At 41.6% G+C, this 18425-nt stretch overlaps 1 protein-coding gene across 1 annotated transcript in view; it reads right to left on the bottom strand.

Moving 5' to 3' along the window:
• The window catches only part of GNB4 (G protein subunit beta 4), a 67728-nt gene extending 49980 nt beyond the window's left edge, over window positions 1-17748 (bottom strand). The window contains exon 1 of the mRNA XM_043473675.1: window positions 17598-17748. The gene's annotated coding sequence lies outside the window, so the exon portion shown is untranslated. The remainder of the gene's footprint in view (window positions 1-17597) is intronic.
• Window positions 17749-18425: the final 677 nt, after the last annotated feature.

Raw genomic sequence — 18425 nt, 5'->3', positions numbered from 1 at the left:
TGAGCCTCAATTTCCTCATCTGGACAGTGGAGACACTAGTATCTACCTCCAAGTGATTGTCTCAGGGATTAAATAACACATATAAACAAACATCCTCAGAACTTTAAGTCAGAGCTAATTTGGCTTAACGAAGGAAATATATGAAGAAGTTACAATCATAGGGTTTCCATGGTGGCTCAGACGGTAAAGCATCTGTCTGCAATGCAGGAGACCTGGGTTCAATACCTGGGTCGGGAAGATCCCCCGGAGAAAGAAACGGCAACCCACTCCAGTACTCTTGCCTGGAAAATTCCATGGACAGAGGAGCCTGGTAGGTTACAGCCCATGGGATCACAAAGAGTCGGACACAACTGAGAAACTTCACTTCTATAATCGTAAACACGACTCAGGTTCATATTCACATCTGTTGATGGGTCAACAGATATAATAATACTTTTTAAAAAAAGGAAAATAAAATTATCACCAGAAAGAATTCTGTTCAAGGCCTCAGCATCTTAATTCTCCTGCAATGTCACTTCTTCTTTGTCTCCTTGACTCCTTGAAAAGCACCACTGCTTCCTCACTGACTCAGAGGCTGGAAGTTTGCTGGGAGAGGACCTACACTACTACCCCGTCTGCACTCTTACTTACGGACCAGGACTCTCTAATAGGCATGGAGGAGGGAAAGAGAGCCAAAGAGGGAGAGGAAACATTCAGTCCTTTAAAGGGCTACCTCCAACTACACCCACCTCCTGAAGATCCCAACACCTGCCTCTCCAACAGTACCTTGCCCATCCCACTCCAATACTGTCACTACTAGATTGGGGCATTTCAGATTTTAATTAATGTTTTATCCATTAGGTGTGTAAGGAAAGAAACATGGCTGACAGCCACTGATTTAACCCAATAGCCTAATCACTGGTTCTCAAGAGGTGAGGACCAGTAGCATCAGCTTTTTTTCTGAGGAACCTGTCAGAAATGCAAACTGGTGGGCCCTTTGCTAGGCCTAAAGAACCAGAGACTCCGAGGGTGGAGCCCAGCAACCAGTGTCTAACAAGCACTTAAAGTGATTCTGATGCCTCTTGGAATCTGAGAACCACAGGGCTAAACTCTCGTCTAAAACCACTGGATTGGAGGAAAGTTCAAGGATGTGTGTTCACGCATGAAGAAGTTCCTAAAAACACTATATGATATTTATATTATCTTTCTGGTTAAGCAAAACATCTACATACTTAAAAAAATAAAGATAATAGATGGAATACATAAATAGAGAAATCATTCCCCTTCCAATTGGTTTTAAAACAGAACAAAACTATTTCCCATATTTGAAACATGAAAATGTTTTGTTTTTCTGAAGGGCAACTTGAGAATGAGAAAAGAGGCAATAGAAGGGAAACAAAAGAGCGGTTTCTCTGTAAATTTCCTATTTCAACACTCTCAACGTAAAACATTTTTTACAAAGAAATGATTAACAATTCCTTGATGTAGTTCCGGTGTTATCTTCCTTTTCCTCAAGGGAAACTATCCATCTGGCAAAATCTTGATTTTCTCTTTTTCGGGGGGCAGCCATTACCTCTTTTTAATGAGGCTTCCTTGGTGGTTCAAACAGTAAAGAATCTGCCCACACTGCGGGAGACCAGGGTTCAATCCCTGGGTCAGGAAGATCCCCTGGAGAGGGGAATGGCTAACCATTCCAGTATTCTTGCCTGGATCAAGAAACCAAGAAACCAAGTTCCTTATCCAAGTGTCACAAACAGATTCACTTGGAGTGAACACTTTGGATCACAATTTGCGGCTCTATCATCGAATGGGCTACATCATCATTGTAGAAACCTAAACTGAGATCGTAAATTTCAAGACCCCATAAAATGTCATGCATAAAAATGTTTAAAAGGAATAGAAATTCATGGAATTACAAGCAAATGGATTTCTTTTCCTACACATTTTTTACATCCGTGTTATAAATTAAATGTGTGTGACATATGCAATGTCTTAGCCTATTTGTTGTTTATAAAAGCTGAGCATTTAACCCTAAGTTCCTTAAGTTTAATTTTTAAATTAAAATTATATTAAAATTTTAATTTAAAATTAACCTTAAGAAAATAGAAAAGAAGGGGAAGAAGTCTTGAGGCGAAGCTAACACAAATAAAAATTACTGTAATATCAGGTATTACATGAAAACCTGATGCACAGTACATGTTATATTAATAAATATAGAGTAGATGTTTCTATTCTTTCAGGGTATCCTTTTTAAATTTCCACATACATATATAAAGACACAATGGAAGTTTTAAATGAATAGGTATAGCTTTTTTCCAGTTAACTTTTTGGGAAGGCTTTCAAAAAAAGAATTTTCTTCCTGCTTTTCATATTCTTATCTATAGTCCTAAGTACATAATAAATGAGACTATTCCAACTACTGTCAATTCAAACCATTATGTGATTTATTCTTCTACTCAACAAACATGTTATTAAACATCTACTCTGGACCAGACATAGTAACCCCAATCAGGAAAATTCATCTTCTCACAACAAAGTTAAGAATAATTATATTAGTAAGTGCCACAAGGCACATAATTAGAGTGTTATGTCACCAAAACCAAATGTTCCATGAGAATGTGACAGGACTCCACAGTAAGGATTTCCCTTAAACTTAATGCAATACATTCTGAAACCATTTTCAGCATGCTTGTATTTTTAGCTGTAATGGACTTCCCTGGTGGCTCAGATGTAAAGAATCCATCTGCCAGTGCAGGAGATATGGGTTCAATCCCTGGTTCAGGGAGATCCCTGGAGAAAGAAATGGCACTAACTCCAGTATTCTTGCCTGGGAAATCCCATGGACAGAGGAGCCTGGTGGTCAACAGTCTGTGGGGTTGGAAAGGGTCGGACACAACTTAGTGACTAAACAACAAATAACAACAACCTCTTTAAGTAACTAGTTCTGTAAATTCACTGTCAGTGATGTAAACTAGTAGGGTATCTCCTCTTATTTAGTCCTCAAACTCTTTTCTCTAAGTTGAGACTCCTCTAGTTTTAGTGTTTTTAAGGCTTTGTGAACCAAACACTAGAAAAATCAATTATGATTATGTAAATTACAGATCATAACCATGTCAGCCTATCTTTTCTCATATAACTTCACTCAAGTGTTATCACCTCTTGGGTTTTCTGAATAGGACCATGCATAGTTCATATCTGTATCACTAACTCACAAAGTCTTACACCCTTTAAAGTCACATAATTTGCTTTTATTTTACCAGAAACAAGACCTTCAATTTACCAGATTTGGTTACATATTACTCTTGGTTATATACAAAATCAAGTTTAATTGGTTTTATTAACCATACCACTTAAATCTTGGTTTAATTAATCTTACCACTAAGGGATGAAAATACAGCAACTGATCAGAATTTCATCCACAAATTTTTATGAGTGCCTAACACACATCTATCATGATCTAGCTCATTTGCTGAGTTGGCTGGAGAACACAAAATGTGACTTGTTTAATTAGCATATTCATAGATAGGTAGCTACAATTCCATATGTTCAGAGTTATAAACATAAAATATCTTAAAAGTTACCAATAACAAGTAGAAATATGAGTATAGCACTCAGTATCTTTCTCCCAGTGCAGATTTCATTCCCCAGTGGCTCAGCAGTAAAGAATCTGCATGCACTGCTGGAGCTACAGAAGATCCTGGTTCGATTCCTGGGTTGGGAAGATCCCCTGCAGGAGGGCATGGCAACCCACTCCAGTATTCTTGCCTGGAGAATCCCATGGACAGAGGAGCCTGGCGGGCTACAGTCCATTGGGCTGCAAGACTGAAGTGACTAGCATGGACACATGCAAAACTATTATGCCTACCCATGAGATAAAACACTGATGTTTTACTAATTAAGAAACAAGTGTGGGGCTTCCCTGGTGGTCCATTGGTTAAGACTCCACACGCTTCCACTGCAGGGGGCACATGTTTGATCCCTGGTCGGGGAACTAAGATCCTACAAACCACACAGCATGGTCAAACAAACAAACAAACAAAAAAAAAACGGCAAGTATACTTATATGATATTGGTTACCAATGCTAATTCAGGATCATACTTCACCAAAAAGTCATATGATTGCTGTCCTGGGTTTAGACCAACAGTTAATTAATAACCTACACTAGCTTATTTGGAACTCCACTCCATTCCCAGTTCCCCATCCCAAGTAACGTCCTCAAATGCTTTTCTAGGCTTCAGAGGTAAAGAATCTGCCTGCTGAGGCAGGAGACACAGGTTCGATCCCTGGGTCGGAAAGACCCCTTCTAGAAGGACATGGCAACCCACTTCAGTATTCTTGCCTGGGAAAATCCCATGGGCAGAAGAGCCTGGTGGGCTACCATCTATGGGGTTGTAACAGAGTCCAACATGACTTGGTGACTAAACAACAAAATGTCTTCAAAATCCATCAGTCAATAAAGGGTTTATCTCCACCAAGTGCCTTGAACACTACATTCTGCTCTTAGTTACATTTGCATCATAGCCACACCCAGTTTTACTCTACTTCTCTGTTGTCCTATGGACATTTTCATCCTACCATCCACACCTACCATCACACATACCAATACTGCTCTTCAGCAGCATTAAGGAAACACACATTGTTCTTAATGCTTCACCGTCTCATCATAACCTGCCTATCATCCCTGGAAATATACAAAGATGCTCCCTCTTGAAAAGATTAGTTATACCAAGGGGGGAATTTATATACAAACATTTCTCTCCTTTCTTGTATCTTAAGGCATGGAGGAGTCTTTGTGTGTGTGTTTTTAAAGTTATTCCCTCCCCCAAATCTTCCCTTGTGGCACACTAATTATTAATAAACATAATGAAATCCTTTGTTGATGAAGTTTAATTCCCCTAGGTAAAGGTTAACACATAACCATGAAAACTAATATCTAAGTTTAAAACTTTTAAAATACAGACTGCTTTTGCTTTTTTACACTAAATGACAAGGAGACTACATTTTTCAAAAAGTTTATTCCCAACTGTAAAGCAATTATCCTTCAATTAAAAAATAAACAAATTTTTAAAAAAAGAAAAAAAGTTTTTCCCTCCTAACAGTTCCCTAGAGGCCCATTTATTAAGCAGGGCACATAATGAAGATCCCCTGTTGACAAATTTCAACTTCCTTAAGCAATCAGCTGTCTACCATTTTCCATTTAAATACATAATTTAATTTAAAGAAGCCCAGAAAGTAAAAAATGCTTAAAAATCACTTTCTTATTAAAAACTGGTCACCATAAGCCATATGTTAACTATCCTAAATACAATGTATAATCTATGTCACATACCAGTTGGACAAACAAAGCCTCATTCAGCTTTAGTTGCATTACTGGGTTTTTAATTTCACAAGCCAAGGAATTAATGCCCAATTTTCGTATTTTAAGCAGTTCCTGGGTAAAGGTGTTTAGGTGGGGAACTCATAAAAACTGAAGGGGAAAAAAACTGAGTCAAGCCATTGGTAAAAGTCATCATAACAAAAAATACCAGAAATTCCTATGGAAAAGCCCAGAGGTTATTAGTTCTTTGGGCATGGGGACCACTGTCCTCATCTTTGTCCCTCCCAAAGTAGTGTATGCATTTTATGGTACAGATTCTATTTCTCTATAGCTAAAAATGTATTAAAAGTTAGATGAAGAAGAAAGAGTAAAACTTCTAAAAACATTGCATTTTTGAAGAGGAAGAATCAATGTTTAGGGCTTCCCTCGCAACTCAGTGGTAAAGAAACCACCTGCCAATGCAGGAGACACAGGTTCCATCCCTGGTCCAGGAAAATCCCACGTGCTGAGAAGCAACTAAGCCTGTGCATCACTACTGAGCCTCTGTTCTGTTCTACAGCCCAGGAGCTGCAGCTACTGACGCCCTGGAGCCCTGGAGCCCATGCTCCACAAGAGAAGCCACCGCAATGAGAAGCCTGCACACCACAACTGGAGAGTAGCCCCCACTCACTGCAAACTAGAGAAAAGCCTGTGCAGCAAAAACAGATTTAAAAAAAAGAAAAAGAGTGAATGTTTAAAGACAGTCATCATCCAACTGTTCATATAACCCAAAATTATAAATATACATCAATTGGCCAGCCAAAGGCAAAACTGGGAAAAAATTTTAAGCTGTATACTGCCTTAAATATTAACTAGGACATTAAGAGAAACTTCATATTATTTTAGGAAGGCAACAGTACCCAAGTGTTGAACTCTTTTAATGTGATTTCTACTTCAAAACAAATTAAGTAAGATAGAATTCTCGGCAATTTTAGAAGAGGCTCCCCATAACGCAAGCCAGGAAAACGGTACTGAGGAACACAAGCTGTGAACTTACCCAGCATTTTTTGGTTCGTAACTATTACACCAAAGGAAAGTGTTTGGTGCCTGCACCATTCATAGGACATTTGTAGGATGGCTGTAGTGAAGCACGCTAATTAAAGTGCTGCCTCTAGTACCCAGCTGTTCGGGTTTGAATACTGGCTTTTCCTCTAGCACATGTTTACTGACAACTGGAAAAGTTTACAAAGCTTAGCTGAAATTATTAGCACAGTTGAGAAAAAGATGTCTTTGAACTAAAAGATGGACAAACGTTAAAAATATTTTAAGAGAGGAAGCATATTTAAGCAGAAATTATTTTAAGTAATCAAACCATTTTGGAGCTTGTTTTATTTTTCATCCTAAGCCAGATATTTCTTTTAACTACTGCCTATTTTCTTTTCATTCTTTCCAATCTTATTGTGGTTAAGTTTGAGGCTTACTTACTAAAATTTTCAAATTTTTGTAGTTTAAAAATTAATTGTCCAGCTTGTAATCAAGGTTGGTCCACTTTTACTTCTTCCTACTGACCCGTTCTACTCATCTCTTGCTTCTGAGTATTCCCTCCACCAGAGGGCAGACAAAAGAAAGATGAATAACTTGTTCCCTTCCAGAGAATCTTGAGCGGTGCCACCAAAAAACTTTAAACAGCACTGATATTCTCTGAGACAGTCTTCTTCAGTTGCAAAAGCGTTAAATAAAATACAGCCAGAAAGCTGGCAATATTAATGCATTTATTCATTCATTCAACAAATATCTGAGTTCCAACCACATGCAGGGCACATCCAGGCTCCAGAGATCCAGCTGTAAACAAAACGAAGTCTCCCGTGGTCATGGAGCTTTATTCTACATATGTCTAGGAGAGGATAATAAAGCATGTCAATAAATAACAATTTCAAGTAAAGCACTGTGCAGGGGGAAAAAAAGAAGTTGCAGGATGACCAGGAGAGGTATTTTTAAAGAATTTAATCTCAGTTAAAGACTTGAATGAAATGAGTGAACAAGCCATGCCTTAAAAGGGGAAGAGTGCTCCAAGCACAAGAAACAGTAAAACGCAAAGGCCCTGAGGTAGAAACTGCCCTGGCAAGCTGAATCAACAGGAGACACGGGTGCAGACTGGAGGGGAGTGAACAAAGCAGAAGCTATACAGAGGTGGGCAGGAGCCAACTCTGTGATACACGGGCCTCTAGACCATAATAAAGACTTCATCTTTTATCTAACACTAATGGGTTTTGATAACTGGGAGACAGAATCTAATTTGACTCATACCTTTTAAAGTTCATGCTGGGTGCCAGGAGACACACAGACTGGAAGTTGAAAGACCAGTTAGGTGCTACTACAGTTGTCTGGGCCAGGAAAGATGGTGGTTTGACACAAGGGTAGTGGTAGTGGGAGTGATTAAAAAATAAGACAAATCTGGAATAATTTTTAAGTTAGCGCCCACTGTTCAGTCGCTAAGTTATGTCTGACCCTGGGACCCTGTGAATCGCGGCACACCAGGCTTCCCTGTCCTTCACTATCTCCCAGAGTTTGCTCAAACTCATGTCCATTGAGTCAGTGATGCCATCCAACCACTTTGTTCTCTGTCGTCCCCTTCTCCTCCTGCCTTCAATCTTTTCCAGCATCAGGGTCTTTTCAAATGAGTCAGCTCTTCGCATCAGGTGGCCAGTGTACTGGAGCTTCCCCATCAGTCCTTCCAATGAATGTTTGGGGTTGATCTTCTTTAGGATAGAGCCCATAATACTTGCCAATGGAGGAATAAATATAGGATGAGTGAATCAGGATTATTCTTAGGAGTTTTAAATTTGGGCATCTGGGTGGACGGTGACACCATTAACTGAGCTGGAAAAGAATTACAAGCCACAGCCAGTGAGGCCAGACGAAAATCAGAATTAGTGTCCCAGAAGTCAAGGGAAAGAATGTTTCCCTAAGGAAGGAGTGGTCAAATGTGGTTGAGAGATCTAATCTGGCAAGACTGCCATTCCTGATGACATTGAGAAGAATGGTTCTGGGGCATAGGAGAGATAAAGTCTCTGGAGTAGGTTCAGAAGAAAATGGGAAGTGAGGAGTTGAGAAGTAGACACAGGCGAAATGGAATCTTTGAAAAATTTCTGAACACAAAGTAGCTTTATTAGTTTTTGAAGTTTTAACTTGCCTGTTTTTGAAATTTCAAACTTAAAGTTGAAAATTTTTGGTGGCTAACTCTGTAAAGAATCCATCTGCAATGCAGGAGACTCGGGTTCGATCCCTGGATCAGGAAGATCCTCTGGAGGAGGAAATGACAACCCACTCTAGTATTCTTGTTTGGAGAATCCCACGGACAGAGGAGACTAGTGGATTATAGCCCATGGCGTCAGAAAGAGTCAGACATGACTTCGCTGCTAAACCACCACCTAACATAGTGAACACTCTTATTCCATTCACCTAGATTTACCAACTGTTAACATCTGCCACATTTGCTTTATTGCTCTCTTTATATGTAATAATCATTACTGCTTGTTCATTTGAGAGTAAACTAAAGGTATTTTGACCCTTTACTCCTAAATAATTCACTGTGTATCTTCCAAGAACAAGGGCATTTTCCTATCTAACTACAGTACTGTGCTGTGCTAAATCACGTCAGTCGTGTCCGACTCTTCGCGACCCTACAGACTGTGGCCCGCCAGGCTCCTCTGTCCATGGGATTCTCCAGGCAAGAATACTAGAGTGGGTTGCCATGCCCTCCTCCAGGGGATCTTCCCAACCCAGAGATCGAACCCACATCACTTACGTCTCCTGCATTGGCAGGCGGGGTCCTTACCACAAGCGCCATCTGAGAAGCCCTGTAACTACAGTACAATGAACAAATTCAGGAAATTTAACATTGATATCCTGTTAACCAATATTCAGTACATATGCAAATTCTGCCAACAACCCAATAATGTTCTTAGAGTGGATTTTCCAATTCAAGATCCAATCCATTATTCTGCACTGAATTTAATTTGCAGGTCTTTTGAACTTCCTTTAAACTGAAACTGTTCCTTTGCCTTTCTTTGTCTTTCACAACATTAGCGTGTTGGAAGAGTACAAGCCAGTTACTTAGTAGAACAATCCTCAATTAAGGGCCCTCGATTGATTCCTTGTGACTAGATTTTGGTTATGCATTTTAGAAATACCACAGGAAAGTAATGACATTCCCTAGTTCAAGTCTGTCAAGAAGAACATGTTTTTCCCACTACTGGTGATATTAATTTTGATCACTTGGTTGAGGTGATGCCTGAGACTTCTCCACTGTAAAGTTACTGTATCCCCCTTGGTCATTAATCTCAAGAGAGACCACTGAAAACTGCAGTAATATCCTTTCCCCCATCCAACTTCCTCCATTAGTAACATTTGCCTGACTCAGTATTACCATGATGGCTGCAAACTAGTGACTTTTCTAACTACCGTTCCTTCTACAGTTTTTACTGGCCATCTACCAGGAAGAGTTTTTCCCTTTTTCTTATTTATTTATTATGGACTTGTGGATTCTGATTGTATTCAATCAGTTATAATCCATTACTGCTACTATTCATTTTGATCCCCATATTCTCTCAGATTTGACATGCCCCCGTTTTTTTAAAAAACACTTCCTTACTTTGTCTTCCATCCTTATCTTGTATTTTCCCTTCTCAAGCCCTGGAACTGGCAGTAGTCTGATGCTGCAAAGAGCAACACTGCACAGGAACCTGGAATGTTAGGTCCATGAATCAAGGCAAATTGGAAGTGGTCAAAAAGGAGACGACAAGAGTGAACATCGACATTATAGGAATCAGTGAACTAAAATGGACGGGAATGGGTGAATTCAACTCAGATGACCATTATATCTACTACTGTGAGTAAGAATCCCTCAGAAGAAATAGAGTTGCCATCATAGTCAACAAGAGAGTCCGAAATGCAGGACTTGGATACAATCTCAAAAACGACAGAATGATCTCTGTTTGTTTCCAAGGCAAACCATTCAATATCACAGTAATCCAAGTCTATGCCCCAACAAGTAATGCTGAAGAAGCTAAGTTGAACAGTTCTATGAAGACCTACAAGACCTTCTAGAACTAACACCCCAAAAAAAATGTTCTTTTCACTATAGGGGACTGGAATGCAGAAGTAGGAAGTCAAGAAATACCTGGAGTAACAGGCAAATTTGGTCTTAGAGTACAAACGAATCAGGTCAAAGGCTAACAGAGTTTTCCTAACGCACTGGTCATAGCAAACACCCTCTTCCAACAACACAAGAGACAACTCTACACATAGACATCACCAGATGGTCAAACCAAAATCAGACTGACTATATTCTTTGCAGCCAAAGATGGAGAAGCACTATACAGTCAGCAAAAACAAGACCAGGAGCTGACTGTGGCTCAGATCATGAACTCCTTTTTGCAAAATTCAGACTTAAATAGAAGAAAGTAGGGAAAACCACTAAACCATTCAGGTATGACCTAAATCAAATCCCTTACTATTATATAGTGGAAGTGACAAATAGATTCAAGGGATCAGATCTGATAGAGTGCCTGAAGAACTATGGATGGAGGTCCATGACACTGTACGGGAGGCAGTGATCAAGACCATCCCCAAGAATAAGAAATGCAAAAAGGCAAAATGGTTGTCTGAGGAGGCCTTACAAATAGCTGAGAAAGAAAAGATGCAAAAGGCAAAGGAGGAAAGGAAAGATATATCCATTTGAATGCAGAGTTCTAAAGAACAGCAAGGAGAGATAAGAAGGCCATCCTCAGCGATCAGTGCAAAGAAATAGAGGAAAACAATAGAATGTGAAAGACTAGAGATCTCTTCAAGAAAATTAGAGATACCAAGGGAACATTTCATGGAAAGATGGGCTCAATAAGGGCAGAAATGGTATGGACCTAACAGAAGCAGAAGATATTAAGAAGAGATGGCAAGAATATACAGAAGAACTATACAAAAAAGATCTTCACGACCCAGATAATCACGATGGTGTGATCACTCACCTTGAACCAGACATCCTGGAATGTGAAGTCAAGCAGGCCTGAGGAAGCATCACTACAAACAAAGCTAGTGGACGTGATGGAATTTCAGTTGAGCTATTTAAATTCCTAAAAGATGATGTTGTGAAAGTGCTGCACTCAATATGCCAGCAAATTTGGAAAACTCAGCAGTGGCTACAGGACTGGAAAAGGTCTGTTTTCATTCCAATCCCAAAGAAAGGCAGTGCCAAAGAATGCTCAAACTACCACACAACTGCACTCATCTCACATGCTGGCAAAGTAATGCTCAAAATTCTCCAAGCCAGGCTTCAAAGTACGTGAATTGTGAACTTTCAGATGTTCAAGCTGGATTTAGAAAAAGCAGAGGAACCAGAGATCAAACTGCCAACATCTGTTGGATCATTGAAAAAGCAAGAGAGTTCCAGAAAAACATCTATTTCTACTTTATTGACTATGTCAAAGCCTTTGACTGTGTGGATCACAACAAACTGTAGAAAATTCTTCAAGAGGTGGGAATACCAGACCACCTGACCTGCCTCTTGAGAAACCTGTATGCAGGTCAGGAAGCAATAGTTAGAACTGGACATGGAACAACAGACTGGTTCCAAATAGGAAAAGGAGTAGGTCAAGGCTGTATATTGTCACCCTGCTTATTTAGCTTATATGCAGAGTTCAGTTCAGTTCAGTCGCTCAGTAGTGTCAAACTCTTTGCGACCCTATGAACTGCAGCACTCCAGGCCTCCCTGTCCATCACCAACTCCCGGAGTCCACCCAAATCCATGTCCATTGAGTCAGTGATGCTATCCAACCATCTCATCCTGTTGTCCCCTTCTCCTCCTGCCCTCAATCTTTCCCAGCATCAGGGTCTTTTCAAATGAGTCAGCTCTTTGCTTCAGGTGGCCAAAGTATTGGAGTTTCAGTTTCATGCAAAATGCCAGGCTGGAGGAAGCACAAGCTGGAATAAAGACTGCCAGGAAAAGTATCAATAACCTCAGATATGCAGATGACACCACTCTTATGGCAGAAAGCGAAGAAGAACTAAAGAGCCTCCTGATGAAAGTGAAAGAGGAGAGTGAAAAAGTTGTCTTAAAACTTAGCATTCAGAAAACTAAGATCATGGCATCTGGTCCCATCACTCAAGGCAAATAGATGGGGAAACAATGGAAACAGTGAGACACTTTATTTTCTTGGGCTCCAAAATCACTGCAGATGGTGACTGCAGCCATGAAATTAAAAGACGCTTACTCCTTGGAGGGGCTTCCCTGGTGGCTCAGACGGTAAAGCGTCTGTCTGCAATGCTGGAGACCTGGGTTCGATCCCTGGGTCAGAAAGATCCCCTGGGGAAGGAAATGGCAACCCACTCCAGTACTCCTGCCTGGAAAATCCCATGGACAGAGGAGCCTGATAGGCTACAGGCCCTGTGGTCGCAAAGAGTCAGACACAACTGAGCGACTTTCCTTACTTTTCTTACTCCTTGGAAGAAAAGCTATGACCAACCTCAACAGCATATTAAAAAACAGAGCCATTATTTGCCAACAAAGGTCTGTCTAGTCAAAGCTATTGTTTTTCCAGTGGTCATGTATGGATGTGAGAGCTGGACTATAAAAGCTGAGTGCTGAAGAATTGATGCTTTTGAACTGTGGTGTTGGAGAAGACTCTTGAGAGTCCCTTGGACAGCAAGGAGATCCTACCAGTCCATCCTAAAGGAAATCAGTCCTGAATATTCATTGGAAGGACTGATACTGAAGCTGAAACTCCAATCCTTTGGCCACCTGATGCAAAGAACTGACTCACTGGAAAAGACCCTGATGCTGGGAAAGACTGAAGGAAGGAGAGAAGGGGACGATAGAGGATGAGATGGTTGGATAGCATCACCAACTCAATGGACATGAGTTTGAGTAAGCCCTGGGAGTTAGTGATGGACAGGGAAGCCTGGTGTGCTGCAGTCCATGGGGTCGCAGAGTCGGACACAACTGAGTGACTGAACGGAACTGAGCCCCGGAATTTGCCATTTAGATTTGGGCAAACTAGCTGGGCTCACTGCTACTAGCGTGTCATTAGTTCTAGCCCTTTCATTACACAGAGTTAGGAATTATATGCATGTCTGTATGAATGGATATTTTAATCACAAGTTCATATGGATAAACTCTTAATTCCCACCCAACATTGCTGAGGTCTTCACTGCCTTCTTCTATTTCCTATTTTCCCTTCTACAGTGAAAATCCTAGTTCCCAACATAGCAAGTAATTTACTCATTTGCTTAGTCCTACAATACACACAGAATAGTTGTAAAATTGCTATGTCTCTACCTCTATACATAACAGCCTACTACACCTGGTTCAAGATTTCTTGTTTTTATTTTTGTCAGTCCTTTTATCTTAAGTTAAAGGTATATAATCAAATTCTGTGTTAAAAGTTTACTTGGATTCATTTTTTTTTTATTCTGAGAATTTGTTATTAAAGTATAGTCAGTTCATCTGCTGCTGTCTGTATTCAATTTTGGAAGTTTTTTACCCTCCCAACCTTTTTAATTTCATTTTTAAAAAAATATAAAATATTAGAAAGTTTCCAAAACTCGTAACTACACAAAAAGGTGTAATCAGAGCATAGCCACTCCCTCCACCATCCCTTTTACTTTGTTCCTACCCATTCCCCATAGGTAACTAATTAGTTTCTGGTTATCTCTTCTCTATTTACTTGTGCTATATCAAAATATATTGTTTTCTCCATGTGGAACAGAGAAATGGGACAGAACACCGGATCAAGAAAGCATTTTAAGATGGAAGACATAACAGAATGTTTGCATTATAATGTAAATGATTCCACAGAAACTGAAATTGAAGATGTAGAAGGGACAGGATAACTACAGAAGGAAATAACCATCAAAATTCCTTCTGGTTTAATTTGAGGGACACTGAAGGATTCCCATATTCCAAAATAGACTGCCATCCTGTTTGTAACCTTCCAAATTACTAATATCTATGGCTCTAGAGAACTCACACAAAAATAGGGTTATTATTTACAAGGATAATTAAGCTAACGCAATCTACTAATGTTGGGCTTCCCTGGTGGCTCAGTAATAACGAATCCACCTTCCAATGCAGGAGATATGGATTCAATCCCTGGGTCAGGAAGATCCCCTAGAGAAAGAAATGGCAACCGACTCCAGTATTTTTGCCTGGGAAATCCCATGGACAGAGGAGTCTCACAGAAGAGTTGGACACAACTTAGCAACTAAACAATTACAACCTATTAATGTCAGTAGGAGAAATTCTGCCCTGGCAAGAGGGAAGTTTCAAACTTGAGCTAGACATTTAAGAGGAAAAGAGGTGAGAAGAGAATGACTAAAACGAGGATCTGTAAAATAGCACTGACAGATAATAACGATCACGCTAGAAAAATAAACTCACATCTCTCGGAACCTCTTGGAAAATGTACTAATATGCTAATGAGTAACAGGGTTATTCCTCATGTCCTGATGCTATCAGTGTGGCACAGAGGGAAGAACATAAACTTCACAGAGAGGTCTGGCCTTAAATCCCAAATGAGTTACCTAACAGCTACATAACCACTGGCAAGTTATTACTTAACATCTCAGAGCCACAGTTTTCTTACCTGTAGAACTGGATAATGTCCCTTTTACCATGTTAACATAGGACATAAACAGAATAATGTACAGCACTGCCCCTGGTCCAGATGAGTGTGTGCATTCAGGTGTGTACGACTCTTTGTGACCCTATGGACTGTAGCCCACCAGGCTCCTCTGTCCATGGAATTTTCCAGGCAAGAATAATGGAGTGGGTTGCCATTTCCTTCTCCAGGGAATCTTCCTGAACCAGGGATCGAATTTGTGTCTCTTGCACCTGGCCCAGAACATATGTTTAATAAGTAGTTCCTATAATAAACACAGATTAACAAAGTAAAGTGTTACAATAACATGCCTGAAAGAATCAGTGAAATCACATCATCTCAGGCAGTATTTGGGGCTTTCTGGGTAGCTCAGCAGTGAAGAATTCGCCTGCAGCACAGGAAACATAGGAGACTTGGGTTCAATTCCTTCCTGGGTCAGGAAGATCCCCTGGAGGAGGTCATGGCAACCCACTCCAGTATTCTTGCCAGGAAAATTCCAAGGACAAGGAGCCTGGTGGGCTACTTAGTCCATGGGGTCACAAAGAGTTGGACACAGCTGATCACGCACATACGCAGGTGGTATTTGCTAAGAAAAAAAAATGTCCACATAATTCCAATCCTCAATTTTCAGAATGTCCCAGAATCTATTTTTAAAAGTGTAAAAATATGTGCTGACATACTAAAGTGCCAATGATTTAAAAGAAACCATTCTAGGGAGATGTTGATCAAACGTTAAAAACCTCTAGTTATAAGATGAATACCTTCTGGGGACTTAATGTACAACGTGGTGACTACAGTGTGGTTCAGATGGTAAAGAATCTGCCTGCAATGGGGGAGACCCAGGTTCAATCCCTGGATCAGGAAGATCCTCTGGAGAAGGAAATGACAACCCACTCCAGCATTGCTGCCTGGAAAATCCCATGGACAGAGGAGCCTGGCAGGCTATAGTCCATGGAGAGGCAAACAGTCAGACACAACTGGGCAACTAACACTTTCACTTCACTTTCATTGCATACTTGAAAATTGCTAGAACAGATCTTAAATACCCTACATACAGACACACACACACACAGCTAATTATAGGAGGGTGGATGTATTAACTAACCTTAACATCCATAATCATTTTGCAATTTACATATCAAATGATCACTTTGTACACCTTAAACTTACACAATGTTATATGTTAATTGTATCAATTATATCTCAATAAAGCTGGAGAAAATAATAATAGAAACTATTCTGCAAGTTAACTGCTAACAACTCAAAATAAACTAAGGAATGCCTACAGCTCACAAAGAAATGAACATAAATGTATTACAAGCAATATTACCCAATCTTATAATTTTATAAATTCGTATACACACAAGAGAATTAAAGACACTGAATAAAGTGATATTTTAAGTTTCTATTAATCTAAGTTAATTAAGTTTCAAATTAATCTACAAACCAAAATGTAACATGGACAGTCTTAAATGACCTTTAACTAAATAGTGAAAAATGCAATAAACTTTCAGAGCCTAGAATCAGTAATAACCCCAAAGCCCCACTCGTAAGAGTCTTAATATGCGCAATAGCAATGAGACTCAAAACATACAATTTTATCCTACAGACCGTCGTTTTCCTCGCCGACTAGTAATGACTTCTCTCTCATCTTAAATAATCGGTGTGTGGTCTATTTCTGTTCTAGAAGATGTGCTTAAAGGTCACAATCTCAGTTTGCAATAATACTAAGATGATTAGAATGCATCAACAATGCAATGCCGAAATGTCTTAAGAAAACTTTCCAATAGGGTGCTAATCCACAGATAGAGCTTGTGGAGGGAGAAAGACGCATCCACACCCTTTAATAAGAGAAAAGGAAGGAGTGGGGAAAAAAGGGAGAAAGAGAGAGAAGCAAAATAACAAAGCACTGCTTCCATAAACAAATTAAAGTCTGTTCTTAAACTTTGGGAAATTCTATCTTCTTCTACCAAATAGCAATAAAACTACAAGGCAATCGTTTGTGTTTCGAAGCAGAAAAAGACTACGGAGAGAAAAGGAAAAAACATTTTATCATGTACTGAACTTACAAGTATTCAAAATCCTTAATCCCCACCTCCACCAAATATCCACCAAATATTGAGCATCACATCCTTTTCAAAATAAATCTAACATGAAAGCACTGGACTCATTTTTAGCACTCGGTAGAGAACTTTTATATCTCCCAGCGCTCACCACCCAATAACCCTTCTGGGCAGCCCTGAATAACCGCTATTCTCGGGACAAACACGAGCTCTCGTTCCAGTGCCCCGGAGGGGCCTCCGGGCGCGGAGAGGAACTAGGGGTCTGGAGGCCAAGGACCACTGACCGCCCCCTCGCTGCCCAGAGCCAGAGGTCCGAGCCGCCCAGGAAGTGCCCGAAGCGGCGGCCGAGCGGCGGTCCCCGCACCCCAGCGGAGTGCCATCGAGGCGCACCCGCCCAGTCCCTCCCAGGCAAGATCCGCCTCCCGGAGTCCCCAGTCTTCGAGTCAGGAGGGACCTCGCCGACCCCGCGCCGCCTTCCCGAGCCGGGTTCCGCCCGGGCGGCCCCGCGCCGCCTCCCGGGCCGGGTTCCGCCGGGGAGGAACCGCGGCGCCTCCTGCCCCCGCGGGGCGCACCGACGAGCCGCAGCTCGCGCGGCCGCCGCTTACCTGGAGGGAGCTGGGGCCCGCGTGGACTGGGGGTGCGGAGATCGGCTAGGCGCTCAGCCGCCCCTGGCGCGCGAAGCCGGCGTGCAGAGCGCAGTGCACCGCGGAGCCCAGCGCCGCGGAGATCCGCCGACCACACCCAGGCCCGCGCCGCCCAGCAGCCAACTCCGCGGCGCGCGGGGCCGGGGCGGGGACGTGGCTCGAGGCGCAAGGCGCGAGGCACGAGGCGCGCGGACTCGGCGGGGACGCGCCGCGGGCGCGCGCAGATCCTGGAGCTTGCGCGTCCCGGTTGGGGGGCGAAAGCTGCTGGCGCGGCGCGCAGCTTTTGCTTCCTATTTTTTCTCTCGTTTCCTGCTAGAAGGAGAAGAAAAACATTAATTCCCCGGGCAGTTTCGTTTTCTTGGTGCGGCGCCTGGACTCCGAGCACACTTCTGAGGAGCGCCCAAGTGGTGCGGCCGGTTTCCTTCCTGCCACAGCGCAGGCCTCAGCTTGCTCGTGGGCTGGATAGAGGGGCTGACTTAGGAGACCTCAAGGTCCCATTTAGGTTTCACATTCTGTGAACTGAAGCCCCGAGTCTTCCAAAATTGCCTTGGGATCCCAGCTCTATCGTCGCTAGTTGTGTGACGGTATACCGTCTCATGGACTGTCATCGTGGGCAAAGTAGGGCTAGACTACCTACCTCATGAAGGTGCGAAATTTTTTAATGAGGTAACGTTTGCACAGAGCCTGCCTCTGAATAAATGATCAACGCTTGGAAGTTATTGTTACTGCTGTCGCTGATGAAACCGGGCCTTCCAGATAACCCTGTCAATTCGCTCATCTCTGCATGAG

The sequence above is a fragment of the Cervus canadensis genome, chromosome 7 (assembly GCF_019320065.1).
Source record: "Cervus canadensis isolate Bull #8, Minnesota chromosome 7, ASM1932006v1, whole genome shotgun sequence".
Taxonomy (NCBI): Eukaryota; Metazoa; Chordata; class Mammalia; order Artiodactyla; family Cervidae; genus Cervus; species Cervus canadensis.
Note: the sequence above shows the minus strand (reverse complement) of the source record. Positions and strands in the feature narration are given on the sequence as shown.